Genomic DNA, 20,653 nt, shown 5'->3' on the forward strand with positions numbered 1-20,653 from the left:
AGCAAACTGAGAAATGAGGCTGGATCTTTGAGGTTTTATATTTTTACATTTTATATTCTTTATATTTTTATATACAAGTTTTACATACTGCTTGTAGCTGCCAGCTAATCTGTATAAGCTACATCTGGACCAACTAAGTGTTCATATACAATCTTATACCAGTTTAAAATTAAATCCTTAGATGAGGCATTCTGTATTTGTTTAGCTAGGCCTTTTAAGCAATTAAACACATTAAACAAAACTGAAAAGAGAGACTCAGTGTGGAAGGGTAAAGAAGAGAGAACTATGTTGCAGACTTCCATTATTTAAAACAAAGCACTAAGGGTTAGTTTTAGGTTATATTCAACAGATATTATTTAGTATTCCTTTCTGGTTACTTAGTGACATGCTAGAAACTCAGTGCTGCCTAATACAAATACAAAACTTCTGCTTCACCATGACCAAAAATAGAAAAGATTCTAAGTGATGCTTACACTCAGTTAGTGCACGGAAATGGCAGCTACACAAGCAGATACAAGAAGAGATTAAAAAAATGGATCAGACTAGAAGGATAACAAAATTTGCCATGTTTTTAATAGCAGATATGCAAATTCTTGTGATAAGTTCCAAAAACCAAGATTCAATTATGTAAGACCATCAAAATATTACAATCAAGAGCAAAACCTTATGGTAAATTTGGTTCCAGTCCTCCCATCACAAATACAAACCAGGCAGAAACAGCAGAACACCACTAGACAGGAACATTTCTCCCCCCGCCCCTTTTCCTGTTTCATGAAAGTGAAAGGCACATTACCAGCAACACCTGAAGATTTTAAGCAGATGTCAAAAAACTGCATGTGGTTAAATGTCCCTTTCCAAAAACTCCATTTATTAAAACAAAATTACTGAATGGAGCCCAGACAAACTGTATCTTCTTCTCTCTCAATACAGAAGAAAATCACGACATTGTTCATTATCTACCACATATGTAAGAAAAGACAGTTTTTGTATGACAATTTAAAAACTAAATACAAAGCCAACTTCCATTTATAATCACTGCAATTACAGCGGACTTTTTATACACAGGTGCATATTGCCATCTGTATACAAGTCATCAATAGTATTTAAAAGTCCAAACTTAAAATTGGTAATACACACTCTTCCTCATACTGAAGTAATTGATGGGGTATACTAGCTAAAACAGGGAAGTATAATGTACTTTTGCTGGCGAACTCTACAGCTACTTGCAAGACAGCAATAAAATGTTATAAAACAAAATTCCTGATGCTATTTCTGGGCTTGAACATAGTAGAATCTAATAGTTACAGACAGCTTGCTACCTCAATGTAACCATGGTCGAATGAACAACAATTAGGTAATGAAGATATGTTTAAAAAAAAAAAAAAAAAAGGAGTTAAAAGAAGGTAAGGCTATAGCAGAAAAGCCAGATGAATTCTTGTCTTCTGAAATTACTGCTGAGGCACTAAAAGCCAATCCCACACCTGATCCTCTTTATACAGGGGATATATATGGCACTCTCTCAGGCTGAAGCACCAGAAAAGCATGTAAAATATAATGAGGATTCACCAGAACCAGATACTATTCAGCAGAAGTGTTAAAGGACCAAGGCTGAAATTGCCAATCTACTAATTCTGCACAAACTTATGATTAAGGTGACCTAAGTAAAGACAAATGGAGAGTGGCAAATACAATATATCAAATTTTTTGCAGGACTTCACAAGGCAATCAAGAAAAAGTACAACACAGAGTCTGTTTTCCACACTGGACAAAGTGGTTAAAAACACAAGAATTTTTAGACCAGAATAATGGTGTTGGAGTGGGGGAAACCACTCAGCTTTTGTACAGGAAGTCGTACTTCACAACTTTTCTTTGGTGTTGCAAGTGGTAGTGAACAGAAGACTTCTAAAAAGTTTCTGTTGAGGTGTCTCGGGGAAAAAGAAATGAAGATCATGAGAATTCAGATTTAAGAAACAAAGATTCACAAGGGATGGAGTCACAAGCCTCATCACAATCTGTCCTAGGACCTCTGCTGCTGTTCAGAACAGTCGCCTTAATATTTATCATTTCACATATCATCTGTGTTCAAGCTTGCAAGTGATACACAATTATTATGAGCAATCAAAACTGATACTTGGTTACAGAGAGTTGCAGAAGAATACTGAGCAACAGGCATATAAAACAGCAGGTGAAATTTCATGTCAATAAATCCAATATAACACACTGGGAGAGAAAATTCTAGCCATATATGCAATGCTGCACGCAAGGTTGTTAAATGCCAGGAAAAAGGTCTGCTATTCCCTCACCATACCTCTTTGAAAACACTTGTTCAATGCTTAGCAATGGTGAGGGCAGTAACCATTCAGGATAGAAGGCCTTTATGAAAGGAAGGCAGAACATAACCCATTCTTATGCTGCTGATAAATTCATGGTGCTCCTGTATCTTCTATTTATTCTATCTCAAGCAAAACAAAGCACCAGAAAAATATGGACAACATTGATCAGAGTATGGAGCAGCTTCTGCACGAAGAAAGTAAAGAGAATTTTTTAGTTTGCAAAACAGACAACTAACAGGAGAGTGTCAGAGTAAAGTACCAAAAAAAATTGTGATAGCACAAGATGACAGGATGTGTCACATGTTTGAAGTGTTTCCCAGAACATGGGAACATCAAGTGAATTTTTTTTAAAGTTGCTCTTAAGTAATTCTCCACCTAGTATATAATTACATGAGAGAATTCAATGCCTCAAGACATTTTTGAGGCCAAGAAATAGGCAGGTTCAAAATTATTATACAAATTCATGAAAAAAGGTTTGTTAAACACAGTGCAACTTCCATCTCAGGGTATCTCTAAATCGCAAAAGCAGGAAAGTGATGTCAGAGGAACTATCATTCTATACCTATGACATCAATCCCTTTTCATTTGACAGTAGCCGGCAGCAGAAACATAATACTGAGCTCAATGGACTTCCCTTGGTCGCATACAGCATTCCTCACACAGTGCACTTTCATTCTCTTACCCCTGCAGCTCTACGAAGAGAAGAGTTTTTCCAGCACCTCTGGCAGTTGCGGTCTCATTAAAAATACAAGAAAATAAGAAACAGCGGACTCCATCAAAGAATATGATTTATAGTCATCAGTACTACAAAAACAAGAACTAAATCAGACAGAAGCCCAGGAAATAACCTTTAGACCCTCTCTGCTTAGAAATAAATGGTTGGAGCTAAATCACATGACCTAACAACACCATCTAATTCCTTCTCCTAAAACTAAAGAACCCCATATACCTGCCTGGGGAAGGAAGATTTATGTCAAGCCTCAATCTTCTCAGTCTGATCTAGTATTCTACTGCCCTGAACATTAGAAAACATCCCTGATACCGAAATCTTATCTCCTCTGCTCTAGGTAAAACCCTTTACTGAGGAACAGTGAGAACTGTTTCTTTGCAACTCAAATATTCCATTTTTCGCTGAAGCAATCCTAATTCTTTTAATCTTTCATTTAAGATCATTATTTTCTAGACAACTGCTGTCTTCTCACTTGGAATTCAGAGCCTAAAACAGTGGCATAGTGGAGGATCTACCAACTCTGAGAAAAGCAGAGAGATTACCACAAATGTCTTTTAAGCTCTTGTCTGAGTGCATTTACCTTCTCCACAACAGCAGGATATTAAGTCTGTCTGTCTTTGTGATCCATAAATCCTAGGTCCTTTTCTACAGGCCTGCTCCCTAGCCTGTTATTTCCTCATCTTGTATCCATGCAAGTCCTGCCTACAGGTAATATGTTGTAGTTGTGCCTACTGAATTACATCCTATTTTATTCTAGATGATGTCTCCAATTTGTCGAGATACTTCCAAATTTGAATCTCATTCTCCACCACGCTTGCAGTCACTTCCAGATTCCTGTCATCTGCAAACTTCCTCAGCATGGCCTTTTTTCTACCATCTCGGGCCTCTTGTGAAAACCATGCAACAGTAAGAGACATAGTCAATCCGCTGGCATTTTGGCAGGGAAACACATGGTCTGTGTTCTTTGGGTGTTGTTACCCAACTAGTTTTGCATCCCACTCTGCAGCAGTTTCTGCTTCACAGACACGGGTAAATAGCAAGGCTCAAGATCAGCTCTTACCAGGCAGAAGAGTAGAAGAAAGTGAAGGAAGCAACAGGTTAGGAAAAGCAGAGTTAGCTAAAGTAAGGACCAAATTCTCTCAACTTTTTCTATATGTTTATGAATATATAAGCTGCATATGAAGACAAAGGCACATTCAAAAATGTGATCTACTGCAGGAGGAAAGAATCTCATGTGCCAGCATGTACCAACACAAAGCCAATTTCCTCTTCTTTTCCCATGAATATATTAATGCTAGGAAGAAGAATATTGCCCTATGTACTCTGACAAATTACAGAGAAATATTAGGTTAAAAATAACTAATTCAATCATCTGATTGTGAGTTTTACTAGTCATTTCTCATGTCTCTTGTAGGGCTTTTGAAGGGTATGAGCAGCCTTACTAGTCTAGGATTACAGTATTTCTACCTTCCGAAGGACAGGATTGCTCTCCTAGAATTACAAAGAAACTTACAATGCTAAAATTAGCAAAAAGTTTGCCACAAATTGAAAAAACATGAACATTTGTATCTGTGACTCAAGCTCATTTTAAAGTGTACGTTATATAGCTTTTTAAAGAAACTTCTGACCAAAGAAGAAAACGACTAAAGGATCGTGCTTTCAATAAACTTGTTGTCTTGGATGCATAGAGAAGATAGAAACAAAAATTTCTAGAAAAAGTGGTGACAAGAGACAGCGTTGAAATTAAAAACAGTAGTACCCTTGTCCACTGATGATTTCGCCCATGCGTAGTTAACATATTCCTTTGCTTATTTCTTTCATTCAGATAGATGTTGACTCCTCTAGTTGTGTAAGTGCAGTCTTCCTTATTTAAAAAAAAAAAAAAAAGGAAATCTCAGGATAATGTTTCATCTCTTGATTTCCATTTGTTTGAGATAAAAAACACTGCATAAGAGAATGAACACAGTATAAACATACAACCAGCGCACCAAAAACAAACAAACAAACCACCCTGAACCTAAACCCTCAGTCCTGAGGCCTGTTGAAGGAAGTATCTCTTTTGGGGAAGACAGAAGAGGGAACAATACTGATGCTGTTTTAAGGGTCTTTTATCACAACACAATACAATGCAAGACTCTCCCTTAGAGAGACTTCAGGCTCTGAAACTCATCTAATGGCTGTCAGTATGTTTCAACTTAGAAAAACAGAATACTACAAGAAGCTTTTTCCAGAATCACTGTATTAAATTTTGAGATTTAAGAACAGTACTGGCAATCCACAGGATATGTGAAATACTTTTAAAGGACTAGAAGCATTTTCATTTTTCTAATGGCCCAACATCAGCCACAATTTCTCTCCAATTAGATTAAAAACCAGCCATTAGTGTGTAACATATGACCATATTGGTCTCTTCTGGAGAAAAATAATAGAGTCTAGTTCCAAGTATTTATCACTCTGAAAAGAAACTTAAATAGCAATCAGGTTGTTGCTTTTTCTTTCCTCCTTCATTAAACTAATTACATCCTTCTGGTTCATTAAACACTCTGCTCAGTTAACTCATCATTCATTCAGTCTTCTTGAGGTCACTTACTTCCTTGACATCATTACGTCATATTTAATTGTAATTCTACCACATTGTTGGTCTATCCAGAATACTAGCAACTGTTTCCCCATAAGGAATAGAGTCCTGACCCCTCCGTGCTAGCTGATGTTCCAAACTGCTGCCTTGCTAGAAACAAAATATAATGCGAGATTCGGTGTTGCCTGAAGTTTGCATTTGTCTTTCCTGAGCTGAATGACTTGTCCTCAGCATGCTCCTCATCCTAAGAGATGTATTAATTGCGATTACTTCTTTTAAACGGGATAAAGTTATTCCCACTATAAAGCCAGAAGCACCAGCAAGACAGAACTAGGATTCACACCTTCTCAAAAAGTTTTCTTGGAATGCAAAATCAGGTGCACAACAAATTTCAACACATTAGTATTATGAGAGAGAACTTTTCAAGATACATGAGAAAACCAACCCCTTTTTTTTAGATCCAGTCAGTTCTGTTTGGATATCATCAGCCTTCCCAGTTATAAAGAATGCTTCTTCTAAAAGGTATTACTTTCATTTGCAAAGATACAAACAGAACAAGCTCTAATTAATGTACATTCTAACAGGCAGTTAAAAAGTTGTGGATGTTTACTTCTCAGTTCTCTGGAAAAATGGTGCTCAAATGCAAATGAGAGAAGAACCGTACTTTTGTATTGGCAGTTTTTAGGACATGGAGCCAGAAGTAAAGGGACTCTTCACATGGAAGTTTATTTACACACATAAGATTGAGCCTAATTTAACTTGATCACAACAGGCAATACTAATTTTTTTTTTTAAACCCAGTCTTTCATTCAGCATGATTATCAAAGGCATTCTTTCCCAAAATGATGCAAGCATCTAATTTTTCATTTATGAGACCAACGTTCTTTAGGACATAACACTATTCATAGATATTCTTGGGAAAAAATGTTTTTGAATGATAAGAATGTTCGTATTGTAGGCAAGAGTTATTTACATCCCTCTGGGAATTCTTGCTTTACTGTACTCTGGGACACTCGCAGGGAATTTGACTAATTGCATCTTTAATCCTGAAATCACCACTTAATTTGAGAAAAATAATGTAGGGGGACACAAACCTTCCTGTTTTAAAAACCAAATATTAAGAGGCATCTGCTTAGTCTCTGCTTTGGAAATGGTTAAATCTGTAATGTGTTTGTGGACCACACTGCAGACACAATCCAGATCAACTGATGGAGGTGTTCTTACTTTTAGACCGCCCACAGCTCTCATCCTCTGAAAGCAAACTAACCACATCTACACTGCAAATCACTAGACCCCCTCTAGGTTTTCCAAAACTGATTGGGAGGAGGTTGGTGATGTTTTAAGCTCAAATTACTAAAACAGAAGAGATCACCGTGTCACAGCCCATCAGAATAATGTTTTAGCAACATGATAGATACAGTATGCACTACAAGCCACGTGGAGATGTGAAGCCTTATGCTCCACAAGGCATACAGGGCTACTGTTAGAAGATTGTAGTGCATAGGATACAGATTTGCAGCAGTATGCCTCCATCCTGCAGCTGGAACAGAGCCTGGAGCAAACATTCCTGTCAGCTTTGGGTAGGTTTCTTTTCAGAGGGTACTAGCTGGCTCCAGAAGGCAACCTAACAGCAAAGTTAGGACACAGGCAGCATGGGTCAAGCCTTAGAGGAAGACTACAAGTCTTCTTGGAGAAGACTATATCCAGCTGAGATCTTGGTCTCAATAAGGATGTGTATAATTATCTCCCCAAATGAAAAATACCGAATCATTTGGAAAATTACTTAAACTAGATGTCAATTAAGTATGGTAATCTAACAGCTTCAGATTTACTAACCACATCCACAGGTTAGCACTTTCCTGCTCTAATTTCAACATTTACTCATTCCAAAAAGGCAGAAGAGGATATAAAATGGTCTTCCTGTATCTTTGTTATAGATCTTAAATTCTTCTTTGCTTTTGCAATTGTGCACTTTGCTGCTAACTTTTCTTTTTTTTGGTATTTGGCAAACCAGACATATCTCCTGAACTGGTAAGCAAATGTATTACCGAAATGATGAAAAAAATCTTCTCCCTGGACAAAACATGCCACTCATAGTTTCAGCATACTAACAACACACTCGCACCAACAATAAACAAGTATGTTTCTCTGCTTCCATGCTTTATATCTTTTAATCAGTAATATTTCAAAACAAAACAATTCACAAAGGGCGCTCCAAAGCTGTATGATTTTCCTTAAAATTGGCTACAAAAGTATTTCTCACAACATCTTGCTGAAGGGACAGGACAAATGTTTTTAAACATTGTTATTTATTCACAGTACTTGCTATCATTGTTCAAGCTGTCACATTTAAAAGCTTGGCCACTTCTCTTCACCACACCCCATATCTGGAACTCTTGAAACTTCTCTGGGATACTAAAACTGCAGGATACTATTATACATTCATATACTTTTCAATGCAGAAACCACCACTGCGAAGTCAAATGCTATCTGAAAGAAAACTGAAACATTAAAAAAAAAAGCTTTCGGGTAATGTACAAAAGCTGTATTTTAACAGACAAACTGACAGTATACCCTGCCTACTAGAGTTTAGCAAACTTCTGTCATTTAATAGCATACATGATAAGTTTCAGGTATTCAAAGTTTAGCAAGGTTTATCTTAAGACCACATTCTCATTTGCTGATAGGTTCCCCCAGGATGAAGCCTGTTGTTTCCTAGGAGAATCTCCACCAGTTGAGCCATTATTAATATATTATTTGTATGTGCACTGTAGTGCCAATAAGGAACAAACTTAGCTCTGCCTGTATTAAAATACCTGTAATAGTCTATGCCCCATCCCACAGGTCTGTTTCATACAGAAAAAAACAACTTACTGTTATTCTTAGTTGAAACAGCGAACACTATAAACACAATCATACTCTCAATGTATGGAATAAGACTTTCCAATTTTTCTAAAGAAAAAGTTTGCCATACACAGAGCTGGAAAAAAACAACAAAGCTGGCACATCAAGTAGTGAAATGAACAGATTCACAAATGGAGGACAAAACCCTAAATTCTACTGTCTGTGGTATATGCATTATGTGATCATGTAATTACTTCCATACTACTTTTCTCCATAAATGCCTGACTCACTTATTAGAGGATGGAGTGCCCTGGGATGATTCAGCACTCTGTCAGAGGGGCTCATCTTCAGAACTCATCGCATCCATTGCCATAACTGTACGTCTTCCAGTTTCTAAACAGGCGATTTCAGGGAACAAAGGCCTCATGATTAATGCAGTTCAATACTACTCTGGAATCTTTTTCTGCTTATGCCAAAGAGCTCTTGCACAATATCAAATCACAAACTTTTCACAGTTCATCCCTTCTTAAAAGGATACCTGATTTTTCATTAGGTCTTTACAGTCATTTATTTTGATACTCAATTTCTTAATGTTTTAGCTCCTCATATTAACATAAACAGCTTCCAAACCCATAATATGGGGAAAAAAAAGTTTGGGAAGCATTCAGATTGAATGATGAAAGTAATGAAAGTAACATAAGAGTTTGTGAAAGAACTGTCTTCAGATCAAATTTTGAATAACTTACAGAAAAACGTGTAGCATATGACAAAATATTTAGTACTTAATCATTTAAAGTATTTGCATTATTGGCATTTATGACAGGGGTTCCAAGTGGACTGTATTATTGTGCAAGCAATATCATAAAGCATATCTAAAGGCTAGATTAAGACTGTACAAGCAATCTTCATTTTATTTTTTCCTTTAACAGCTGTATGTCTGATGGGATAATCTCCATGCAGAGATGTGTCACAGAAATATTACATGGTATACTACTACAGCTATTACTGTACATTCACCCAAACAGGAAAATAAATGCAAGACTTTGCTCAAGTAGTAACTCTCCCCGCAGCAGAAAGGGAGAATAATCGTATCAGAAAGCCTAACAAAAGATCCTCGCTGCTCAAGACACAAGTCAACAATGTAAACAAGAGGCAGCGATAAGAGCAAGGTTATGAGAGGCTGATTAACACATTTCAAAGATCGGGAATTCTGACAACCTAGTACAACCAGCAAGAGCTGTCACTGAACCACAAGTTGTGAGTATGAAGAGTTGTGCCCATACACTGCTGTATCACTGGTACATGTGTAATAAGCTGGTTAGTAACAAGTTCAGATGCGAGAACGTGAATTAGAAATTGTTTGCAGTTAAATAGCTCCACACTTTCCCATTAACATAAAAAGGTAGGAATGCAAAGGAAACTGGTGACTGTACACCACGTGGTGACTCCAGATCCAGAGTAGAACCACCGCCTTATACAGCACAATTCGAGCACTCAGATTAGTAATAACCTTAAGCCTTAATTTACTGAGAATTTATTTTATCATCATCAGGGAAACAAAGGACTGATGAAATCCTTGCTGCTTCAGATTCTCTGCATTAACAGCCAACCTGAACTTTGCATTTAAACCTTTACAAAGGATTAAAATCTTTTTGAAGTCAGCCCCTCAAATATGATTTCATGATATGAGAAGAATCTTAAAAACCAACAAAAAACCATCAAGCCAAAAAAGCCATTTTACAAGCACCCTCGCTGCTTTCTCTACACTGTGTACCACCATACATGTGTATCTTTTAAAACAAAAGGTAACTATCTTCTCTCAAGCCCTGGAAACAAAGCTAAGAATTCCATTGGTTATTAACAAAAGTTTCCAAAATAAATCTTCCTGCAGAAATGCTGCAGTGACCTAATGCAAATGTTATACAGCAGAAACTTGCAGTGTATTTACATATGTAATATGTTAAATCCTTTTACTCCTTAATAAAGTGGTGAACACTCAACAATTCCCAAGTCTGTTTTTCCTGCATAATAATCCTCCCAGCTTAAGTTTTCTAAATCCATTTTCTGTAATGCAAATACATCAATGCTGTAATTATGACAGTATTAAGTGGAAAGTTTTTTATCTTAAGATAAAAGCACATATGCGGTTTACTTTCTGCTAGAATGAACTTAAGCTCTATTTTCTCTTGATGCTCTTCCCCCCCCACCCCCCTCCCCAAGCAAAAGAATCCCCTTTCCTTTTCCTAGACCCACTTCCCACACACTGAAAAAACTCCTCCCTGTGAAGTGATGACCTCATGCAGCTAGCCCATCTCCTTGTACGGAGCAACTCCGGGCTGGCTGCCAGCTTTCTCTGCCTTCAGGCTGACAAGGCAACATACCTTCCTTCACTCAGCTGGTTCCCAGCTCCCAGAACATCCAGAAGTGGCAGCAAGTGGACAGGGCAACATGGACAGGAAGAGAGGTTCTCAACATGGATAAAACACAGGCCACTATAAGCCTACCCCAGGCAACAGTCTGGGATAAATCTACTCATGTTCGCAAAACCTCTCCTCTGTATTCTATAAAGTACTAAACTGAATTTAGAATATTTTCAAGTACAGAAACAGTAAATCCTACACTAATTAAGTGCAACTCAGCAGCTTACTCTTGCTATCCACATTAAAGCTCCTTATCCCAGTGAAGCAAATGTTACCTTTTCCCTGTCTTACAGAAGACACATTCTAATCTTCCTTTATATCATCCTACTTTTAAATCCTCCCATCCTTTCTTCAGCCTTTCTGTACTTTGAAGTGTCTCATTAAAGTGCTTTTTATGATCAGTTTTGTACATTAAGAATTCAAGTATCAACTGAAGAACCATCATTCCTTTGAATGATTTGGTTGTGACAAGAAGTTATAGCTGTAGAAAAGCAAAGCAGAAGAGGATCTTGGTGATGATTAACACAGCTTTTGCTCAATCAAAAAGTAACCTTGTACATATAAAGCTTGATCCTCTGCTTCAAAGTAACATCCCCAAACCTCAACCCTTTTGGGGTTAACATCCCACAAACGTCTACTCTAAATACACAGTAATACTGATAAACTACTAGAACACATTAAAAAGGAATTTACAAGAGCAGAAATATACAACATTTATTTGTCATACTAAAAATAATCATTATGGCAAATCAACCTATAATATCTATCCTTTGCAGTTTGGTTTTATTGTAAGCTGCTCAGAAGTATGAACTTTCCAGCTTCTTGAGTCTTCCCAAAGCTAGCACATACATGCAGCAAAGTACATCAGGCATCTTTTCTGGAGAATGCACCTTTATAATATATGATTCAGTATGTACAATAATAAAGATAGAATACTATTCAATAAATTTTCCTGGTCTTAAATCAAGTTCCAGATGTTGCCAAGGTTTTTCTTACATTACTAGTTATCAAAAGAAGCTGCATAAAGATATACGTCAGAATATCCAAGTCACTTCGTGCAGGTTTGCTACCAAGTGGAGAAAAGGTATGTCAAGTATTTGGGAGATACTGCTTATTTCTGGTCCTATTTAGAAAAAAGAGAAAACAGAAAACAAGTTTGCTTGTTATCCCAGATGCTCACATGGGATGCATCACTTCCAGGTGTGTATGTTCATGTACATATAAACAAAACAGAAACATATTCCAGTGCAGAAAGAGATCTTTAATGCCCCTGTATATCTTTTGCTCTCACATACCGAATATACATGCATCCAGTATCCTTAGTTACCAAAACAGTGAACAGAAACAGCTTATTTACTTATCCCGGATTGAAAAAAAGGCACACGAGGAGAAAGCCAGCAGAGTAACATCACAAAGCCCTCATCTACACAGCCTCCAGACCCAACACACACAAAGTTAAGAAAGCCCCTAAGCCGTACAGCGTTACCGCAGGAAACACGGGGCTTGTCTGCCCTTCACTCGGGGCACAAAGCTCCGGGGGGCTCCCGGGGCTCCCCCGCAGCCCGCCCAGCGTGCCTGGGCGCACTGGGGCAGAGCCAGGGAGACTCCGCTCCGGCCGGACAGCGCGGACACCGCCGGGGGCGGGCGCAGCGGGAACCGGACCGACGCGGCCCTTCCTCCCGCTTCGCCCCCGTGAGGCCGCCGAGCCCGGACGTCCCGGCCGGGGCCCCCGCCCCGACCCACCTCGCGGGCCCCGCGCCCCGGCCGGGCCCGACGGCAGCCTCTGGGGCGGGGATCCGCTCCCGCCCGCGCTGCCTCCCCCGCCGGGGCGGAGCCGCCGCCGCCGGGCGAGCCCCGCGCCCCGACCGCTCCCGCGCCGCCGCCGCGGGGCCACCGGCTGCCGCCGCCGCCGCGCCCCCAGCGCGCAGCGCGAGCGACGCCGGCGCGCGCCCGCCCCGCCCCAGCCGCAGGTAGAGCGGCGCGCGGGGCCTACCCGCCCCCCGCCGCGGCCGCCTCGCGGGCGGGCAGCGCGCGGGGGGGCGGCCCGGGCAGGCTGCCCCCGGCCGCGGCACCGCCGCTAGGACTCGGGCACCGCCGGCGGCGCCGCGCCGCGCACGGCACCTACCTACCTGACAAGCCGAGCCCCTCCGCCACGGCGGGCGTCACGGCCCCACCAGCGTCACGTGCGCCGCACCGGCGAATCGGCGCCGGACTCCCTTCTCCCGGCCAACCAATCCGTGCGCTCACCGCCCCCTGGTGACGGTCTGCGGCTGGCAGCCAGTCAGCGAGGGGTCAGGCGCTGCTGCGCCCGCCCCCCGGCTCGAAGGGAGTGACGCGATTGGCAGGGGCGGGGCAGGGCGCCGCGGGGCGGTGGATGCCGTGGCCCCGCGGCCGGGGGGCGCTGAAGTCCCACTGGACAGCGCGGGGGGAACCTGGGCAGTGGGCGCGGCGCTTTCCCGCGCGCGCGCGGACAGCCCCCAGCGAGCGCTCGCGGCTGGTGGCCGTTGGTGCAGCCGTTAGTCGCGAGGAGGCCGCGCGAGCGGGACCCGCCCGCCGCGACGCCCCGCCCGCCGCGAGCCGCGTTGTGGGCAGTAAGCGCTCTGACAGGAGACGCGTGTCAGAATTACGTGTATCAGGCACCTGGTGCCGCGAGCTGAGATGGGGTGCTGGCAGTGAAGCCTGTTGGTGTTGCTGATGTCCCTCAGCAGCACCGGGAAGCCTGCTTGCACACTCCTGCCCTCGCAGCTGCCCGTCTGCCCAGTGAAAAGTAAACAGTGCCCCCCAAAAAGGCCGCCTTTTCAAAAGGTGTAATAAAGCTCAGGTATGTTAGTTTCCCACTGGTATATTTTCCCAACCCTTTTAGCTTAAAAGCTACACTTAAGGATATCTTAGAGTTTGAACAGAAGCATATATGATTCCTTCATCCCTTTTACCATATATTTTCTCTACTGGGCAATTACAGCCTGTTTTCTTCCACTTCTGCGTTCAGCAGCTGGCCCTGACCGGAGTCGGGCTGTACAATACAAGTGTAACACAGAAGCTTTGGAAAGATTTATACTTAAACCAAATTATCTTGTTGGCTAAGTAGACCAAGTAGCGTAAGTGCTGTATGTAGTGCACTGCTGCAGCAACTAAAATCACATGAAGATTGCTAATGGAAAACTTCATTTTCCACTATAATAAAATTGGCTTGTGGTCTTCTGTATCCTGAGATACCATCTTTCCTGACCTTGTAAGCCACGTAAGAAAATGTTCACATGGCCAAGAGCCACAAAACACACACCACATGCCTCAGACGGTTGTGAGTAGAGGAAACTCCAAAAGCAGTTCAGAGGACTAGAGATGACAGTAGCTCCCAACACTGTATCAAGGGGTGGGAATAGATGTGTAGCTGCATGTCAAGCTCAGCAGCCACTGCTGACTTTTTTCTTTCCATAGGCAGAAATGCAAAATTTCCAGCAACTGCCATAACACCAGAGGCTGACTCCCCTCAACAACAGCTCAAGTGTAGGCATGACCCCTGAGGTGCTTAAAAGCCACATGAGATGAAAAGTCAAAAGGCTGCCATGCTTACTGCAATCACTGGATCAGATTCATATGGACAAACATTCCTAAAACTTCTCAGAAAAACAAGCAATGTGTGGAAATTAGTGCTGAATATAAATAAAAAACTTATCTGTGCATTGAAAAGTGCTCTTAGAGTCTACTTCTGAAAACGAATGTACCACATTTTTTTACTAAAGATAACTCTTAACTATCTTTTCCATTTCTTTAATCACTTTTAACATTTCCAAAAATTCTCAGAAATATTTTGTGTCTTGTTTTTAGTACCACTGGTTTACAAGCAGATGTTATCGTCTTCAGAAGTTACTGGAGAAGGGAAACAGAAGATTTGATTCAGACTTTAATAACTGGTAAGGAACATTTACATGATTACAACACTTGAGATATAATGTGCACCAGGTTTAATGTGTTCGTATAACTTTTCAGCTATTTAGTATTTGACCATGGAAATGTAGGTGGGAATGTAAAAGAAATATAAGAGATGAAAAAATTGCAAAGTCTGAGAAAATAACTCATGGACATTGCAGCTTATGGGCAGATAAAAAAACGTCTGATGTTGTGTTACCTAGGGATCTTAGTATCAGGAACAGATAACAAGAAGCAGCAAGAAAGCTGGGTTGTTATCGTGACACTAACTTAAGAGGTTGGGGACACATTGCACAAATATTAAAATGTTCTGTATTCTCTTTTTAACATATTCCGTTTTAAGGAAATTAATTCAATTTAATTAAGAAGTAGTAACAAGGTCTGTTATTGCAATGCATTTCATACTGGCAGAACATAAGAACCAGTGTAACAGGCTAGAGTTACAGACAAGTATTCTGTTTCAAGTGCTAGACAGTAGCTGGTATGTAGGAGGGAGTCTAAGAAACCAGATACGGGCAGAGAAAACCTATTCCAATCCAGGGCCTCTTAAGCTAGAATTTGTCTTTAGACCATCATATTTAAAAACCACTAGTGAAATTATCCTGTATGGTCTTGTCTGGTCAGTTTAAGGCATTTATGCTTTTTTCTTTCACAATATCTTATGGAAATTTTTTCTTTTATTTATGGATTTATCAGGTGAAAAAAACCCTACTGTTTGTACCTCCTCCTATACCAAGCTGCCTACTTACCAAAGAAGCCCCAGCCTTTCTATCATGTTTTATGATATGGACCTCATTGTAAGATGGGGATCTAAAATTAGAAGCAAGTTCGCAAAATAGTAAATATACAATAGAGGAAAATAACTAAAAGCTGTTCTTTAATTTGCAGTAGAAAGTGTTTCTAAGATGTAATTTACCATTAGTTAGTTTTCAACAACATTGTATTTGGGATAAAAATCTTAATTTAGATGAAAATACTGAATTTAGTGTAAGAAATTATCAATGACAGGGTTTTACGCAAATGTAGATGCAGACAGACCCCTCATTCAGTCGTGTTTCAGCTGTATTCAAACATATATCGTATTGGATTGGACAAATAACTTGTCAATCACGCTGCACACAGAAATAAGGAAGGTCTTTTATGATTATATGTCTATGGTGTGGCAGTTTAGTTGGCTTCGATAGTTGTGAACCTGATGAAAACTGCTAGAGGCTCTGTGAGGTTAGAAGACTAGCTCTCCTTTAGTTTTCTGATTAGAGTTTAGAACAACTTCATGAACAACCTGATTGATTTTTAAGGAAGAAAGGATTTATCGTTCCATTTTGTAATTAGCTTTTTCAAACCTTTGTATATTTATTAAATGAAGGAGAAAAAGGATACCATAGTCACTAGCATATAATGTAGGCATATGTAAGCTAGTTTAAAATTCAGACTGTTAGTTTTATTTAGAAATTGCAATCAATAATTGATCTGGAAAAGCATTAAAAGTATATTTTACAATTAAATGCCTAAACTAACTTTATTCCTGACCGGTTGCGGCTGTTAGTCCTCTGCTCTCTTTCCCACCCCAGTGTTCTTGCTCTGCACACATTCCTCTCCCACTCAGCCCCACACATAATTTCCTCTGCCCTGCTACTACCTGGCCTGAGCCAGGGCCCACACTAACTCTGGAATTAGAGAGCCTAGGTCCTAAAAGTATCTAAATGAGACAAAAAGGATCAAGGAAATGGAAAGGGCCCCTGCTTCAGCACATTCTCTCTATCCCTGAACATAGTTTCTTCCTGCATCTCCCCTTTGCTCCTGCATGTTTTAAACCTATCATTTTTTGTTAAACTATAAACTAATTAACATCAGTACCTTCAACTAGTTTGTCTGGACAACTGCAGTAGTCGGGTTTTGCTACAGACCTCATTGCAAAATACAGTCTCCCTGAGAAACTCAGCAAGCGCCTGGACATGCTAAGTTCTGTGGTGCAACACCTCAGCACCTACCAGGCAGAGTGCTTTGTGGTTGAACTAGTTGAAACAGTAGTAACTGTCTAGTAGGAATACCTGAAGAATTTACTTTATTATGCTGGTTCTGTCCTCTCCATTCAAATGACTGTCATCTTCTGTAGACTTTTGTATTTTAGTTTTTGCAAACTTCCGACTTACCAAAGAAACTCCAGCCTTTCTATCCTATTCTATTCTCCCCCCATTATGGCCCTAGAAGTCCCAAGGGATTTGCTCCTCAAATAGCAGGAGTCTTGTCCTATTTAGTTAAGCTCTAGGTAGTTAAGCTCTAGGTTTCAAGAATCCTTTCCTTTTTGTTCTTCTGCCTGCTGCAGCTTTTCTGGTACACTGCCAGTCTATAATTCAGTCAGCACATTTTCATAATTTTGAATGCTTCTTTTCTACCTTTATCTAATTTCTTTTTGTTTATGGCTCCTTGCCTTAACATCCTAAATGCAACATGCAAGTGTCTGCTTTATGCTGTCAATACTCATGTTGAGAAACCTTAAGGTTATTCTTAGGGGACAGACACTCTAGCATTATATTACTTGAAGAATGAAAACAACTTTAAATGAAATTACATGCCTGGAAGGGACATATAAGTGTAAGAGAGGGAGTGCTCATTATCACTCCTTCAAACTGCTGAAGTAAAATGCAAGTCATTGCAAAGTCGAAAATCAAAAAATCTCTTGGATATACTGAAGAATTCTGTTATACACACGCCACTAATATGGGGAAGATATTAGAGAGGTATACTCAGAATAAAGGATTGCAAAGAGAGACATCTGTGAGAGATAAAAATAACTTAATAATAATTTCCCAAATAATCTCAGGCTTTTGACCAACAGTGAGATTCCTTGATCCCCAATAATGGCGTATCAGTTCTTTTTTGTTGAATTAAATTTGCTGCAGTTCCTTGGTGAGCTGGCATGAATGAGTATCCATTTCTAAACTTTGCACATCTTGGAAAAAATTGTAGTTTGCTGTTTTATTCATTCTTTCCCTCTCTATCATGTGTTCTATTTACTAACTATACTACTATCTTAAAGAAATACTTTAAAAAGGCTTAAATAACTACACAAACCATGTATAAAAGCAGTGGAGCTTTTGTGCCGGATACAGAATACCGTTATTGCTGTTATTAATATACACAAAAATTACTCTGATTCTTCTATTACATATCTAGAGAATAACATCATAAAACCCAGGCATGTTAAAGCAATAAAACAAAGAACATGTGAGTACAGAGTAGAACAAACAGCTGAACTTTTTCATTTCACCTCTGCCATAGACATCCCACCGGACTTAAGCAAAGCTCTTCCTGCCTCTGTATCTCTATCTATAAAAGGCAGTGTTAATACTTTCTTTGATGGATGTCAGAAAGAGTAGATTATTAATATTTATAAAGCATTTTCAAATTGTTGGATGGAAAAAGCTAAAAAATGCAAATAACATGCAGAATATGCATATTTTAATTATTTCTATCATTGGTCCTGAAAGTCTAATATTCATATTCTTTATACAGATTTTCATGATTACTTGGTATTTTTCTGTTTTCTATCCTTTTTCTCCCACCCCCATTTTGTACTTCGTATTTTGAATTTCAATGTCTGTTGCTATGACAACACCACGATCTGACTGGTGCTCCCTTCAGACCCTTTTCAAGTCTATGCTGTTCTACTTAAAACTCCACATTTTTTGTTAAGGTGCCTGGAGATTTCCTCAGAATATCCTGACAGGGTTTTCCCTACCAGAAGCTATGGTGCAGATGTGCATTCCTAAATCCTCCTACCTACTATTGATTATCTCTTCTTATGTACATTACTTTGAATAATTGCCTCACTGAGGCATGGGGGCTAAATAGAAAGTGATGCAGTTAGCAGTGGGAAACATATTAGTCAGTTCTTCCATATGTATATACATATATATATATTTACATATGTATACACACATACACATATGCCGGCACACGTGTGCATACACACATGCACAATTTATTTCTCAGTCACATGCAAAGCTGGAATCCATCCACCACAGAACTTTTTGGAGAGAATCCACACTTGGAGAGTTAGCCACATTAGCACCAGAAAAAGAAAAAGAGCCAGTAAGCTCTCTTTAATTTCACAAAGTCATAAAGAAAACTCAGCAGATGTAAGGAAAGCTTACCAAAGATCTGAGGGAATTGAAAGCATGGTTTCATTCTTAGAAGGAGCTAGTGATGCTTGCTAATGCCTGAACAGAAAGCAAACACATAATGGAGGAACCAGTAATAACTGGTAGGTAGGCACAAGCATTAAAATCTCTGACTTCCTAAGACTATTTAAATTCCTGATAAACTTACTGCTCTTATCATTAATTAGAGTCATAGGCTGCAACCTAAAAGATAATCATGGATATGTTGCTCAATTCCACGAAGAGACACAACTGTAATCTAAATGTGGGATCTAAATGATGCACTGCGTCAACTAGTGATAATGAAGGGGACAAAAGCTCCCAGAAGCCCCACAGATATGTTCCTGAGCACTTAGACCAATTTAAACTCAATTACGAAGCTTATGCAAAGTCATTGCAAAGTTTGGGCTCCAGTTCCTAACATGACAAGCTCCAGTTTTATCCTGTACATCAAATGGTGTTCCAGGCTGACACACTTGGTTTTGAGTTTCCTACTTCTAGCTCTATGGAGCAAGATTTCTAATCCTTAATATTCTGATCCCGACTAGTAAAAAATTGAGCAATCTACAGTGAAAGTGTTTTTCAAGTTCCCCCTTAGTTGCTGATTTAAGAGCTAGCTATTACTCTTAAGCTTGAGGAGTAAAAATCTCAGCTATTAGTCTCTCCTTGAAAATCAAGGGATTTCTATCCTGCTGTTTAGTTAATGGGACCAGAGCAAGATGTGAATGTATATGATTCACACAGTAAAGAAAACACTTTAAAACAGTTCAGCAGTGTTAAGGCAAATTAATTTTCTAACTGCAAGAACATATGATGACCATATCTTCATCTATCTAAGTAAAAGCACACCAGGGTTTCTGCTGATGTTTCCTCTCAGACTGGAGCGTCACAATATGAAGTCTTTGGTGATGATACGTTAAGTCAGTATTGCTGCCTCTACCACCACTTCCACTACCATGTGTTCATCTCAGTCTTCAGCATGCTGTTCCCTCACTTTTGCCAGCACAAGTGTTTACACAGTTGTTCTGTGAAGCAGATAAAGGAAATGATCTATCTTAAAAAACAATCTTGCTATTGTTAATTTTAAATATACTGTACATATATATTTTTTTATATATGTCTTGCTAGGAATTTTTTTAGAGGAGATGTTGTTTTGCTCTCTGGTTAATATCATAGCCTTATATGCTTAAATAAAGCGTGGCCATCACTGTAGATATATTTGTATGAAGCATAGTTGTCAGTCTATAAAAATCCTATGCACAAAAACCCATCATTTGATAATACACTACCTTGACCCACAGCATTAGTTGAAGGTATTCATGCCTCTCTCCCCCAATGCACATTCTTTTTCTCGTGCTGCAGTATGCTGCTGCCCCAGGTTGTGCTGACACAACTGTTTGCAGGATTACATTGTGAACAAAATTTGTAAGTGTAAATAGAAACCTGTAAACAAACAAAATCTTTAGGATAGCATTTATTAATCCATGATCTGGAAGTTGAGCCTTTGCCATGAGACAGCAGCATTACTCTCAGAACAAGTTAATTATTTAGTCCATCTGGACAGGTTATGATTGTACCTACTGTTGTGAAGGGCATTAGTCTTTCTAAAATGTAGGCAGCAGCAGGAGATAATTCTTCAGGAAAAGGTAAAGATC

At 39.7% G+C, this 20,653-nt stretch overlaps 1 protein-coding gene across 8 annotated transcripts in view; it reads right to left on the reverse strand.

Moving 5' to 3' along the window:
* The window catches only part of LOC135324785 (tyrosine-protein kinase Fer), a 183,670-nt gene extending 170,530 nt beyond the window's left edge, over positions 1-13,140 (reverse strand). For 3 of the 8 annotated variants that reach the window (XM_064501705.1, XM_064501704.1, XM_064501706.1), the window contains exon 1: positions 13,035-13,140. The gene's annotated coding sequence lies outside the window, so the exon portion shown is untranslated. Of the gene's footprint in view, positions 1-4,822; positions 4,928-8,775; positions 8,879-11,901; positions 12,029-13,034 lie in introns of all 8 variants that reach the window. The other 5 variants (XM_064501701.1, XM_064501702.1, XM_064501703.1 and 2 more) reach the window with 5 other exon arrangements.
* Between the last annotated feature and the right edge of the window lie 7,513 nt (positions 13,141-20,653).

Source organism: Dromaius novaehollandiae, chromosome Z (assembly GCF_036370855.1).
Source record: "Dromaius novaehollandiae isolate bDroNov1 chromosome Z, bDroNov1.hap1, whole genome shotgun sequence".
Taxonomy (NCBI): domain Eukaryota; kingdom Metazoa; phylum Chordata; class Aves; order Casuariiformes; family Dromaiidae; genus Dromaius; species Dromaius novaehollandiae.